Source organism: Dromaius novaehollandiae, chromosome 3, assembly GCF_036370855.1.
Source record: "Dromaius novaehollandiae isolate bDroNov1 chromosome 3, bDroNov1.hap1, whole genome shotgun sequence".
NCBI classification, from domain to species: Eukaryota; Metazoa; Chordata; class Aves; order Casuariiformes; family Dromaiidae; genus Dromaius; species Dromaius novaehollandiae.
In genome coordinates this window covers 68,854,606-68,869,631 of record NC_088100.1, presented here as the reverse complement: position 1 = coordinate 68,869,631, position 15,026 = coordinate 68,854,606, and the positions used below count along the sequence as shown (strand labels likewise).

The 15,026-nt window shown below is 41.1% G+C and overlaps 1 long non-coding RNA gene across 5 annotated transcripts in view; it reads right to left on the bottom strand.

The window, feature by feature from the left end:
* LOC112996633 (uncharacterized) overlaps positions 1 to 15,026 on the bottom strand; it is a 120,659-nt gene that overhangs the window by 86,745 nt on the left and 18,888 nt on the right. Inside the window, exon 5 of one of the 5 annotated variants that reach the window (XR_010388403.1) lies at positions 1 to 3,344. This exon is cut by the window's left edge and continues 1,010 nt beyond it. The exons of the other annotated variants lie outside the window; for them this stretch is intronic. This is a non-coding gene — a long non-coding RNA (uncharacterized LOC112996633). The remainder of the gene's footprint in view (positions 3,345 to 15,026) is intronic. 5 annotated transcript variants of the gene reach the window in all.

Below are 15,026 nucleotides of genomic sequence, written 5' to 3'. Positions count from 1 at the left end.
ACCCTGCTGTACAATGTCATGTATAATGTATCTCTGTAGCATGCTGCTGAGCAGTTCTCTTCTACTGGCTCAGTCTTGCTTTGGAAGGAACAACATGCTAAGATCCTCCATACAAACAACCAGAAGTCAAGGCTCCACAAGGGAGCACACAGCTGCCTTACAGCAAGGAAATAAGAAGCAGTGCTATGGCTGCCCAGGAACCTACCATCTTTTATTTCCGTTTATTCAGCTATGCTCACACCAGTTTTTCTATGTTTCCTACTCTTTAATTTCCATCCAACAAAAGGACTCCCATGGCTGAGATGCACAGTCCTTGACACTCATGTTCTGCTAACACTCTATCGTAAACCTTTAGGAGCACCACTGAATGTCTTGTTTCCCCCCCATCACCAAGAACAGTAATGGTGTCTCTCTCACATGCATCACTGACTAAGGTTAAGTGTCATATCTGTTTAATATCTCATGTACTTTCTATTCAGGATTCTCCTCTAGCATCAGGGGGATGAACTAACTACTCACTTGTGCCTCCAGTGTGTGTAAATTAGTAGTTACACAATATAATTCCCCATCTGCACACACATTAAAGAGATATGTATTTCAAAGCATCTCTTGCAGGACTCGTATTGATACACACCACACAAAATTACCTCCTCTCAGGGCAACAGGATTTGATTTACACATCACCCCACAATGCACAAAGATAGGTCAAACTGCCACAAGCTATTATCAAGTCTGAAATCTCCACAGCTCTGGAGGAATGGTGCTGGCCACTTCCCTCCAAGCTCCGTGTCCACAGCCTGCTGCAAGGGGCACGTGCAGCCAAGGCCATAGCAACACACCCCTTTCAAGGCAAAATGCCCCCTTGGTATTGCCTTAAGGGAAATGTCTCTCTGCACCTCTGACTACAAAGTCTTCTCCTGTCTGTAAGACAAGGAGTTTCCTGAATTTTGCCCTTCCAATATAGCAAAGTAATTTGCTGTATAGGTCAGTCATCACACATCCCTCTCTGAACAGAGAGGTTGTATAGTCCTTTACTAACTAACACCTTCTTTAATAAGCAGCCTGACAGGTTATGTGGCTTCCAGTCATTTTATTGTTATAAGCTGGGTAAAAGCTAGTGGAAGATGGTGGGTGTAACACTTCATCCTTTCATTCAGAATAAATTCAGAGAAGCCATTAAGGTTCTTTATGAAACCAGATGTTTGAAACAATAATGATCTCCACCCCAAACATAACTACATGCCATCTCCCAAAGCAAAGACACATGTGGACACAGAGGTTTCACAGGCAATTATTTTGTGAGGGACTATGCATGACAGAAACAGCAAGACCAGAAAAGCTGAGAAGGAAAACAAAAAGAACCCACCACAGTTCTGACAAAGTAGGAAGGAATAAGCATCTTGGTAAGTACTGACTGGTGCAGAGGGACCTGACTCTGTGTGTAAACAGATTATCTCTGATTTGATTCCCTGTAGGCTCAGCAGAGCAGGTCCTTGTGCATTCTTTATCATAATACAAGATTTCATCAAGATCACCTGATTGTCTCATCAATTTCTTCTCCTAACACAAAACAGATGCAGTACCCTGAACTTTGGCTAACTTCTCAGGTCAGATAAGGGTAACAATCTAACCTGAAGGACTTTTAGTATCTAGGCTCACACACACCATCTAATGAGTAGATTAAACTCAGAGCATGAGCAGAAGTATTTGGGTTTTTTTTTTTTCTTTAACCACAACACAAGCTGTGCAAACTTCCATTGTCTCCCCTACCCTGTACACACAGTTCAGAGCAAAACCACCCAGCCCTGGAGGATACTGAAGTCCAAAATGGCAACTTGTTAAGTGATGATCCTAATTAATTGCCAGTCACATTTTGCATTTGTTTCCATAAAAGCAGCCTACATCTAATGGCTGCTAACATGTAATGACTGCATCCCCTGCCCAGTAATAAGTAAATGATTACCCTTTCTTTAACAGATCTTCGTAAGGGTCGCGTACAAGATTTTAAGGGGAAAATGTGGAGGAAAGGATAGAAAAAGGGACTGCAGCCATTTTGCAAGCAAATATTGTAGAATCTTGTATGAATGAGTTGCTTTTATTGGCAGTACCTTTCTTAGCCATTGGGCAGATCCACTGCCATTCAAAGCCATCAAGTGACTGGTTTTATTCTTCCTCTTCTTACAGCTCAAAAGAGTACAGTCTTCAGAAAGTAGGGCTGCAGACCGCTTATACTGATAACAAAGGGGAGAGCATGTCCTAGTTCTCGAATTAATCATGTACAGCAATTGGTTGACACCCTTTCCCCTGTCTCACTGTACTACAGGGACCAACTTGCAAAATTCTTCAGCTTCCCCAGGGCATTATGCCCTTCCCAGTCTCTTTCCTGTAGCAATGCCTCCTCCCCATACTAGCCATCATATTCTATCCCTCTGCACACCCTCCACCTTCTCAAAATGGCTCTTCAGAAGAGGAAAAAGACTCTGCTCACCTCCATTCATCGTGAGAGATGTATCCTCGGTCTCTAACTTCAACAAAGAATAATCCAATAATCTTTTGTTATTTTCCTTAGCCCTTAACTTCAAAAACTTCCCCCTCCCAACCACTGCTCCCTCCTGCACCCTACAGTTGTGTGTGAATCTCCTAACTCTACTTACTTACTGTCTCCCTTCCCTGGCTTCCCCAGCTGCAGCCTGTTAAAAGGAAGTATAAGATTTTGTCTGCAATTGCTTTTAATTCTTTCCCTCATGCTGCCCCTGCAGGCACTAGTTTGCCAGCCCAGCTGTGGCACTGTGCTAAATCAGTTCTCCCTCACGCACAGCATTCCCTCAACAAGCTGTGACTGATCAGAGAGGGACAAATGCACGCGTATACTCGTATTCATTTCTTTGCAAGCTCTGGAGCTTTCTTACAGCATGATGCCTATCAGAAGAAAACATCTGCTTTGTTTGGTTTTTAAGGTAATCATTTCCTCTGAAGCATTGGAAATGCAAACACCACAGCATTTGGTCTACTGCATGAGAGCCAGATAGTGACTCCAAACAGAAAGTGAAAGAGATGAGAGCAGCTTAAGTGTTCAAGCAAAATGAAAAAACAGAAAGTTTAAGAAAACAAAAACCAATGTAAGTGTGTAGCTGATGGATTTTTGAATACTTTTCTTGTTATAAGGCTCTAATATGTTGCTTTAAGGAGGTGAATGGGAGGAGGAAATATGAGATTTTCCTTCCAGCCTCCAACTTTCTAGAAGAGTCACAATGACACACAGGGAATTTGGCTTGTGCAGACCTCTCAGCTTTCTTCTCTCCCAATCCATAAGATTTCCCAAGTCTTCAAGTGTATCAAGTCACCTAATGAGTAAGAAGACCACAGTGTTAGACTATACCCACTAAAAAATCTAGCATGGCTTTTGGCCAACAAGAGCAGTCCCAGTCACTCACTTTTTATTGGTGGAGCCTCTCATTTACTGACACCTCCACTTCCACGCCAGATGTGCTGGCTGGATCCTTTTACCCACTGGTAGTGGCCTGCAAGGCCCAGCATCAGGAGGCAGGCAGGAAGTTATGCACTACATCACAAAGGAGTGAGGTATACGGAATACCATGCAAAAGTCAGTGGAATGTATCATACCTGATGGATGAGATTTACAGTGATATTTAAAATTATAATAGCTAGGTGTTCTCCAGAGAAAGTTTCTAGTACAGTGAAAATGTACCAGTACTAGCAAAATAGTAAGCCCTAGGGTAAATACACCTACCATTTTGCAATAGAAAATGAAGTCCTGATTACATGAGCATTTACCATGGCAGAAGGAAATGGAGGCTAATACAACATGAGAAGTGCATTCCTAAACTACTGCTCTGTCCCAGGGTGAGCGTAAGCAAGGAGGCCTGGAGGGCTTGTCAGCCAGGGACTAACCTGCCAGAGAGCAAGAGCCATGCAAGGTGCTCGGAAAACTGGTTCTTACAGCACGTGAAGCCATGACTGGGAGGAATGAACAGCAGGATAAAGCCTACAAACCAAAATTACATGAGAGTGGCTGAAGGATGCCATTAAAAAGAACGGGATGGATGGACAGATAGATGGACAGATGGATGTCCAGCACTCATTATGCCTTACAAAACCTGGTGCAAAAGAAAGTAAAGTACCTGGTAATCCTGGAGAGGGTAAGCCAGAAAAGTCTTGCTTTAAAAAAAGGCCCATTAGGCCTGTGGAGTGCTGCTGAACCTGTTTTCTAATGAATGTACTCTTTGTAACCAAATGGCATAATTCTCTAATGAAAGTCTGTATTCTGTAGGAGCTGATAATGCTACCAGAAAATATTGTTATGACAATCCACCATGGTCTGGATCAGTCTAAGACTTGGACTTTAGGAAGCAAATCAAGGACATGGTTTTAGTATGGCCCTTATATTGACCCCACCTACTGTACAAGTTGCTGAATGCTCTTATTTGTTGTTGAAATAAGATGAGATAACAGGAGTTCATGGTGCTCAGCACGTGGCATAATGGGGTGTTAGGTTGCATTCTTTCAGTGCAGACTCTGATGGCACCAAATAATAAATAAGAGCAAGTGAAAAATTTTGCTACTTCACATATTGATCTCTATTGATCCCATGGAGGGATCCCGCCAGACACTCCCAGATCACCACTGCTAATGTGATGTTCTTATTCAGCAACTCATCCAAAGACTCTTGAGAACCTTAAAAACTTTAAAGAAGGAAACAGACTTCAAGCCTTGTTATTTAGCAACTGAAATCATCTTGCTTTACTCCTTAGATCTCAATATCTGAGAGAGAAAAAATAAGAGACACTTCGGGGGAGGGAGAGCAGAAGTAACAATTTGTAAATCTTCTTGCTGAAATGTATTTAAATCACATGCTGACATTTTACTGAAACTAAACTTTTCCAGCAGAGAGAATGTAGAAAAAAAGGAAAGCTGACCCTTCCTGTCTTGGATGATAAATATTAAATCTACTTGAACTCTATTAATTTACATAAGTTGAAGCAACAAACAGAAAAAGGCTAGCTGAACCTAAAAGAACTGGAACATTTCTCAGTGCTCTGGGAGCCCTTTCTCATTTCAGTGTGGCTCAAAGTCCTTGGCTATATTTTGCGGCTTTCCAAAGATGAAATATTGAAGCTATTCAGCATTGTGCCACAGTTTCAGAAGAACATGAGAAGGAGGCAAATGAAATTACAGGGGTAGAAATGCCTTCTGTTATTATGCTTAAGCTCTACTGTCGTTCACTCCAACTTCGAGCGGCAGCATTTGTAGCAAAAAGGAAAACTCACTCCATCATTTAAAACCAATCAGAAGTAAACAGAAGAACATTTGGGGGAAAATGCACAATCTTTATCTGTGGAGCAATTGCCAGGCTTAACAGCCAATGAAGAAAACTCATAGGTCAACCCTCAGATAAATGGCCATAAAACCTTCATAACCAGAACAGTAATGACTGCCTGAATACAAATTAATTCTATTGCATAAAACTGAATTTCATGTTTACCATAGCCTGAGATGAAAAGAGAAGGTGTTATTAATGTGTTTATCTTTGAAGAAACTTCACTATGAAGAACCACACAGCAAGATTATAATTATTAAAGTGAAGGACTCAGTGAGATGTGGAGTAGTTGTCATTCCCACAGCAGTAATTTACCACAGGGCGCTGAGGAGGGTCAGCCATGTTCCTCAGGATTGGTCTCTGGATTAGGAAACATAATATCCTGACATTTTCTGCTGAATGGTTCCCAAGTAATCAGCAGCATGCAGGTATATGTGTGCTAGGAAGGTAGTTAATATAGGAGTATCAGCTTGGTATTCCTCAACTCTGGACTGGAAGGACCGGAATAGCAGTTGTTAGCTTGCAGGGTGCAGGAATAAGGGGTTACCCCATCCCTATCTGGACTCTGCATTATCATTGTACATTAACAGTGTGCCATACAGCTCCTGCCTACTATGAATACCAGTCTTATTTATGATGCACCACACAACCTTTGCAGTAAGGGAGGTACTCTGGCCCTCAGACAATGTTCCATAAAAAATGCCTTGTGCTGTACTAGCATGCAAAATGAATAAGGCAGGATCCCAACTCCAACACCTCCCCAAAATACTATGTTACAATCTAATTAAACTTTATTATAACTATACCGCAAGGAAACAGAATTAAGGCTGGGTAGGCAAGCTCAGTTTTGTCATTTCCTTAGCCTTTGAGTGTTTGCAATTTGGTAGTCTCATCATGTAGGTTTCTTTAATAGAATTTCTTGCATTTTTAGAAAATAAATTGAATGATGATCTTCTACACTGATCAACTTCTGCTAGGCCAGCACACTAAACCTATATAACACTGCAAAAACATGTGCAATCAATCAAGCAAATTCACAACTTCTTTCCATGCCACCTTTTCTATTTTAACTATCGAGTGCAGGAGCTCACCTTTCTTCTCCGTCACCTTATTGGTCAAAGAAAGAGGCATTTTCCTAGGCTACAAATGAGAATATGCTACCAGCATAGTTTTGTATATAGAAAATATGGTTTGCCGACATAGAAAACACCCTGTGAATTCTATCCAATAACAATAGATATCATCATAGTAGCAAAGAGATACCTCAGAATCAAACACCAATCCACCTCCACATCCACCAGTTGTGTTTGAGAACTGTTAAAATTTGTAAGTTAAAAGTTTGTTAAAAGTTGTAAGTGTCATTTTTTAAGAAATCTTTGTTCTTGTACCTATCTCAGCTTACACTTTCCAATTAAAAAATTGCTTCTGGGCTTGATATCAAATACTCAAAATTGCAGCCAGAAACATAAGCAACTCAAAATAACTCCCTTAGAATGGAAAGTCTTGTGCATCCTTCATACTGCTATGCCTAGAGTACTTTGCCAATAAGATGCCTCAAAAGAGGGAGAGAAAATCAGGGTGGGAGTGAAGAGAACGGGAATTAGACTGAACAGGAATGAAAGGGAAACCCACAGAGACCCTGCAGAAGAGCTCCAGACATTCTGATGGTTCTAGCAGTTTGTTCCAAGTGGGAAAATAGACACTTACTTGAGGAGAATTTTTTCTGAAAAAAAGGACTAGAGACTTCAGGTCATGAGCCTTAGGAAACCTGCTGTAACTCTCTGAATCTCTGCTGTATTGTCTGCTACAGCACATGATTAGCTTCCTGTACGTGCATTGTAAAGCACTTTATAAAGCAATGAATTACACAGCTGAAGTGGAGTAACCACATGCAAGCAAATAAGACAACCATTACGCTCTCAGCAACATCCCCCACACAGCCATGAACATTTGCATTACTGCCAATTAATCTGCGGTGGTACAAACTCAGTGAGGCATAGCATTTGTTCTTTGGTGTGAAGGAGGAAGGGAGGGGAGAAAAATATCCTTTTGTCTTCAGAGAGGAAACATCTGCAGGAGTTTCCAAGGGCTTGGGTGACTTCGTTTAGCTTAGAGCGGGGGAGCATGCTATTGAGTACTTTGATCTCACCAGCAGGTGACACTGCAGCAAGTGGGAGCAGCTATAAAAAGTTTGAAGCATTCTAGGGACAAGTCACACAACCAGAGCACAAATGTGTTTTACGTGTGTGACTCACAGTTGCCAAGATGTGGGAACATGCAGCACAGGCTAGTCTTTTGGTTTTAGCTTCTTGTTGTGTACTCATCTCTTCCTTTTCCACTCACTGCCCCCCACCACTGCTTTCAAACACATGGGTGAAGCTCTGAATCAGGAAGGACACTGCATCTTTTAACCTTGTTGCATGTGGAAACACATATGACTACAACAATGCCAGAGAAAACTGTTTAAACAGCCCTAACTCTAGCTGAAGACAGCAGGAAAGCGATATCCTTTAATGTCAGTGCATAATATCAAGAGAAGCTGACCAAGCACTAAATAGAGGCCTGTGCTTTTTCAACTAGACGTTCTGCACAAGAAAATGATGACAGTATTTGTGAAACAAACATTCTCCTGTGATGTATTTTTTTAATCCTATGGTTAATACAAATGAAAGCAGCTGAAATGCTTGAGAATTAATAACGGATTTATCTCTACATCATGGCTGCAACTACCAAGAGGACTGACCATAAGTAGTCCTCAGTTTGTCTGTGGCTGGCCTCTTGTGGGACCTGTGCCACTGAAGACTAGGGATGATCAACCTATTTTATGTGAATCTTGAGTACTATTAAAGAAAAATCTTCCTGCAGCTGGACATCCTATGCACAAAAAATAGCTAGCGCAGAGTTAGCAAGCATGGCTTGTTCTGTGGATCTTGGTGAGGGCCCATGCCTACAGCATACTGCCAAAGGCAGAGTGAAGGGGCTCAATTTTTCAGTCAGTAGTCCCCCAGGTGCAAAGGGGATATAGACAGAGCTGCCAAGTTTTGCTCAGCTCCCTGTGTTATATATCGATTTTGTAAATGGGTTAATGAACTAATTTACCAGTTTCTAGATAATCTGCACAAAACCTTCAGTTGAAGTTCCCAGTCAAGGCATCCTGCTCAGGCAGCAGCAAGGAGTAGGGAATAAATCCTCACTGCTGAGTATAGGGGAAGCTGAGGGCTGTTCTGAGACAGTCTAAAAGCATTTGCAAGGGAGTCCTAGGAGACTGCAGGGTGCTAGCAGGTATAGGTGGGTACCCACATAAGGTTTGATGGGAGGAGCTTATGTAACAGGCCTGCTTGCATTGTCACCCCTGCCAATGCATGGGTGCCCTTTGCCAGGTATGTTCAGTACAAACAGTGAGTCAAGGGGTATCTGGCTGCCTGCACCTGGCACAGTGCGGCCAGAAGTGAAGACCTGCCGCCTCCTTGAAGCTCATCCGAATGTGTAAGAAACCAGTTTGAACATGTCAGCCCTTGACAGAGGTACCAAACACAAAGGCACTGGGCAAGAAACAAGGTCACAGGCAGTCCCAAGCATGGCAAGAGCTCCAAATGGCTCCCCAGAGGGCAGAGAGAAATACAAGAATTCAAGGCTCCAGAAGTGCTTCTACTTAAGCCAGTTAACTGAGGGATACAAATAGCCCTTCCATAACATTTTACCTCTATCTATGGAATTCCTTTTTACTATTATCTGAACTAGAATACTGTAGAGCATCAAGAGGAAGCTTTCCTTGAAGGGCCAGAGCCAGTTTCAAATCTATTAACTTAAATAATAACTGTTTGTAGCATGACCCCTCCTCCTGTGTCTACTGCAATTGCCTACAGTTTTATAATCATGCCTTTCCATCTATGTAAACAGCCGCACAGAGAGAAAAGAATGACCAGGATGAGGAAACCTGAAGCTGATTTTGCCGTGAAAGCAAACACGTAGCATAAACCTATTGAGAACCCACATTCTTTCTTCCGCTTCTTTGACTGGGAGCACTTGGAGACATTATTTATAATAACTAGTTAAAAATCCACACATTGTCTAAAGTTTGACTCTTCTACAGAAGGTGTTCCCTTAGTGACTAGAAGATAGTTACAATGATGGACTTCAGACTGTTTAGCCACCCAGGTACAGAGGTACCTTGTAATATTGCATACATAAGCTGAACTGGTGAGTTTATATACCCCCAATATAATAATTCATTTACATTAAACTATCAGAATTACAAAACAGCAGTGTAGATTGCCTCTCAACTCCCAGAAAGAGAAAGGTACACAGGAAAAGGGCCGAACAAGTTTTTCTCTTCATCATTCTCACTTTCTAGATGAAAGACCCACTGGCAAAATTTGCTCCTAAATTGAATTTTTCTGGAACAACACTCTCTAGTCACATAAGCAACACTTCATTTTTCCAAGTGGAGTTATTTAGTTTCTTCACATTTGAATTTTCCTGTCACTTCTCTTCCTCCCTGTAGTTTTTGCTTTTTTAAACAGCATGAACATGTTCTGTAATTATTGCTGACAGCCCGATGTTTAATGGTGGTGAGTGTCTTTTATGGCACAGGCAGACATTCGTTTGGGAGACAGCCATCTCTGCTTAAAAAGTCACTGCCCCTTAACTGTTTCGCACTGCCCCCACAGCTCAGATGTGGTAACTCTCCATACCTGAACATAGTCTAAGCAAGCCTGTTCTCTGCACTGTAACAGGCTGGAAGAGCCCAGTATTCAGTTACTGCACCTCGGCAGACAGCAGCAGTAACAAATAGCTGATCAAGCAGTAACTTGTTAAACCACCACAGCTGTTTCTCAAGCAAACATCCGCCTGTGCCCTCAGAGGCAGCACAGCGCAGCAGACTTGGAACGGAAGAGATTCCCAAAGCTGTGAGATGTTGTGGGAACCAGCCCGCATTCCTTCCCCGCCTCAGCTGAAAGCCAACCGCTGCGTTGTGACTGCTGCTCCTCATGCTTAACAGTTTTGTCTCCGAGCTTCCTTGGGGCATTCCATTTTTTTCTGTAAGTACCAGAAGTACCATCTTGCACTTAAAATGCAGCTGAACTTTTCTAGCCACTTCTATCTGCCATTTCAAATGAACACATTCAATATGGCATACTTCCCAGCTGTCTTCACAAAAGACTGGCCCAGGCAAGCACCACTTCTAGATAGTCTGGGTGTGACTGATTACCTGATACACAAATCAGACAGTGCTTTGATTGGCACTACTCCCAAGTAATGTGGAGTAACACAGCACATCTGTCACCACGTGGTGCTTACCAGGTGAACCTTCATAAAGAAAAGTTGCCTGACCTGATAACACAGTATTATCCCCCAAAATTATGTGACTTAATACAAGTGCCAATTACCCACTAGAGGTGTGTGGGGGAAACAGTTGCAGCCATCTATGTTTGTTTTCCTGAATGTTCCCATAAAAATGTTCTCAGCATACAGTGTGCTCTTAAACTGTAATCTTTAAAGGGCGTCAGGAAACTATTCTGCAGGGCAGCACTGTGCCACTTGGTGTGTTGTCAAACCATGCTACTGATCCTGCCACATTGTTTTGAGTATCTTGAGATTCTTGAACTATAGCAAAAGGGGAAGTGTGGAGTGTGAGAGAAAGTAAGCCCATTCCTTTGCTGAACAGAAAAACCTAATCCCTTGCCACAGTCTTTTATATTGCAACAAAAGCAACTAATACATTTTTGTGTTAACTGTTCTCTTGCTCTGCACTTCAGTGAAGTTAGTTTAGAGCAATTAGCAACTTCCCTACCCTGTCTGAAAGGGTAGGTGCTCCCTAGTCTCTTTCAGCTTACTTACCAGACTTATCTTTAAATTAATTCCTCCATTGTACCAGCACAGTGGAATATGGGCCTAATGCTTTCATTGTTTGTAAGTAAGCACATAATTCTATACAATTCATATAGCCTCCTAAGAAATGAAAGCATACATGCTGACAGTATCCTATTGGATTTCCAAGATTTTCCTGTGTCATTAAAAACAAAAAGGACCTGTTTGGCCTACCATATAGTAGAGACCACAAAATTTCAGCCTGCATCCATTCCTGCTTAAATAGCTGTGGTTTGAGGAAAGCAATGCTCGACTTAAACACTTCTAATGACAGAGAATACACCACATCCACTGCCCTCCATTAATGTTAGAAAGATGTTTCTTACATCTAACCTGCAGGAGTGAAGAGAGTTCAGGGGCTATATTCTTCACCCGTGAAAAGCTTCGTGCAAGGTTGTCCTTCTTGTGTGCGACTTAACAGAAGACTACAGGATTACCACAGATGCCCTATTCGCTTCTACCTCCCCATCACACTTCCTTCCAACCTTGATCTGGCAAGCGTTAAATCTGAAAGTATTATAATGGATTTCTTTGACTGAACACATGAAAGTTTCACAGTTAAGAAAATATCGAGCTTTTAAGAAATTGCTCCTAAAGTACAGAGATGTAAAATTACACTAGTTTCTTCTCATCTGGCTTTGAATCATCCCACAGAGTTGTGTTTGCTTTAAAATCTGCAGGATTTTTCCATTAAGTTCTATACAAGTTTTTCATAAGCTTGCTACAGCTAGAACCAAACTGTACAGCCTTTCCCCTTCCCGAAGTATGAAATTAATATTTTCATTTAATAAAATCTCCCATGAAGATGTTGGGAAGTCCTTTTAAATATGATAAAATGCCCTAATAGCATGTATATTTATAATTGATGTTTCATTGTGAAAATTAAGATTTGAAAACAAAATCATTTTAGAATCTGAATCCAACAAATAGAGTTCTGCAAAGAATCATCTTAAAAACTTTGTATCTCAGACACCATAAAGAACTCAGGGCAGGGACCCCATGCTACTGCTGTAGGGATTATGTAAATATCATATGGTGTGTATTAGTACCACCCTCAGCTTTACCCGGGCATTTAGGAGTATTATCACAATAAAAATGACCAGCATCATCAGAAACCTTTCTAAGAGCCATGAGTTTCACAGGGGAAAAGCTAAAAAGCTCCACTGGTATTCAGTTTACTCAGCAGAATAGCTGATAACTGATCCTATGGTCCTTAGTCAGGAAAGAATCTAATTCCTAAGGGGAATTCAAGTGAGCTCCATTAGCTCAAATGCTCTCCACCAAATAACCAGCAGCCCCAGAAGATTGGAGACTGATAAAAATGTCCCTTCCTAAACCTAATTGCCAGATGGAGCCAGCTGAAAATTTTCAAACTGAATTTCTACTAGGGCTTAAAATTAAAGGTACTTTTTTCTGAATAAGATAGCAAAATCAGCAGTCTAACAAGGTGAAGAGGTGTAGCAGCTTTAAAGGTATTATTATCATTGTCTGCAAAATATCAGTACTGTTCACGCCACTCTGTTTCAACTGGATTGGTCTGTATCTTCAGAAATTATATTCTGCTGGTGTTGGTGCCTGGTCCAGAAACTATGGATCATGCCAAAAGTAAGCTATAGACATTTCTCACTGTATTACACACAGTATATTTATGGCGTGTATAGAAAGATGACAGCAGCAGTGTTGTTTGGTTCATTAGCATGGTACGCAAGCAGATAAAAGGGAGCTAGAGTATAAATATGAAGATGCTGTGGCTAAAACAGTAAGCTTCCCACTTTGCTGCTGTACCAATCCTGCAATTTGCAGTCATGCAAGCATGCTACTAATTTCACTGGCACTAATTAAACAGGCAAACAGTAGTCTTTTCTGACAAGCTGCAGGATTTAGGTGTAAAGCTGTTCTTCAGAGACTAAATGAACTATTTCTTTTCTTCACAGTGCATCATCTTCAAAGTGTGAATCAGTAGCAAATAGCCATGTAGACCAGTCAGAGATGGGGAAAATTCTCCAGATCTTACAAGAGTGTCAAGTGCGGTTCACAGAGAGCAAAATTAATGCTGCTAGAGACAGCCAAAGTTCACTTATGAGCAATTCTCTGATGGGTGATTGATTCTTCCTTTTTGCTTTTACAAGCTTTAAGGTGCATAGGTAAAATAAGATCACAAAGTGACTGAAATGTTTTTATCAGGCTGGACAAAGAAGGCAATTTTTGTATCATTTCTGAGGTTTGTAAAATTACAAGTTCAATTCAGATGTTGTTAATATGCTTAGGTGCTTAGGGAAAACAATCTTATATGAAAGATAACCTTTTAATAGATTACTTTATACAGCAGCACTTAGCTTCACTGCTACATTCAGGGTTGCGTTAGCCTCTCATGTTTTCCACAGGTTTATAACTTAGCTGTGAAAAAATCATTTGAGTTGAATATTCATGCCAGTTCATAAAATTTCTGTACTAACTGGCAAAAATATAAAACTGGTTAATCTTTTACAGATATCAATATCTACTCACTAAGGAATTAAAGAAGCTTTTTTATTTTTCTTTTTTTCATTCTTTTTTGGCAGTTACCTAATTTCTACCTTTTTCAGTATTTTCTGAAACAATTATATTTGGCAAATGATTAGCATACATTGATTACTTATTACACAGGAGAACCATTATTGCAAGACGATGTTTTTTAAAACTTAATAAAAGCCTGGATTAGATAACAGATTGCAAAAGCTCCAAAGGAACCATTAATAAAAGCTTTTTTAAAAAAGTAAGTTAATTTAATGCTTATGAAAGCGAGACCTGTGGAGTTGGCCAGGGCCAGTGATGTACAGACTTCCTATAAATCTTTGCCATTACGTTACGGTCCTGGCCTGAGACTTTTCTTACTATTTCAGTCATAAATCCTTTCTGAGCAGGCACTGCTATTACTACAAACTGTACAGCACTCGTACTCCTGATGTAGGACAAACAGATCCTAGAATTACATTCCTAGTCTGGGAACCAACCCTGCTTACCTTATTCATACATTAGTCCTTCCTGATGCCAGCAGACCTATCCATGTGAGCAAGATTTCTCTCTTAATTTCTACCTGTGACTTCAGCTACAGCTTAAAGCCAGCTTCCCAGGACAGTTTGGCAAGCATGCACGCAGTACATCAAGTGGATTTTCAGTGGCACAGCTACAATACTTGATAACTCAGTTCTGCAGAAACATCCTGCTCACCTCTCTCTCAGAAGCAGTCTGTTTAACATAGTTGGGCTGCTGGTACAGGTGAAGTAAGTAGGATTTCCTTCTCGGTTCCCTGCTTTCTGATGACATTACTAGTCTTCTGCATTGTGTGAGGGAAGCAAAACTCTTATGACTTTTATTGGAGCTCTTTAAAGCTCTTTGGGTTTCTCCTTTGTCTTTTCTATTTGCCTTGTGCATTAAGTATGCAGAAAAATAAGTCCCTGCCGATGATCCCCATTTCTGCACTTGTGTTTTGAAGTGTTTGCTGAAGACCACCAAAATACTAACCCTCAGACACTGGCTCCTGAAGGTACACATGATTCTCCTGAGATAACATCTAAAGTTCCTGCAAAAACAGCAGTATGACCTGCCTACACTCAAGTAAACTAAGGATGGTCTTCCACTTACAGAAACAGTGCAGGTTGGGAGAGATCTTGACCCTTGTACTGCATGCATATGTCCTGCATGTTCTGCGTGGTCTGTCCTTTTTTTCCCCACTTATAAGATAAGGATAATGGTAATGTTCCTCTACCTTCTAGAGCTGTTGCATGACTGATGCTACAAAACTCTACTGCATTATGCTCAGATACAACTGTTGATA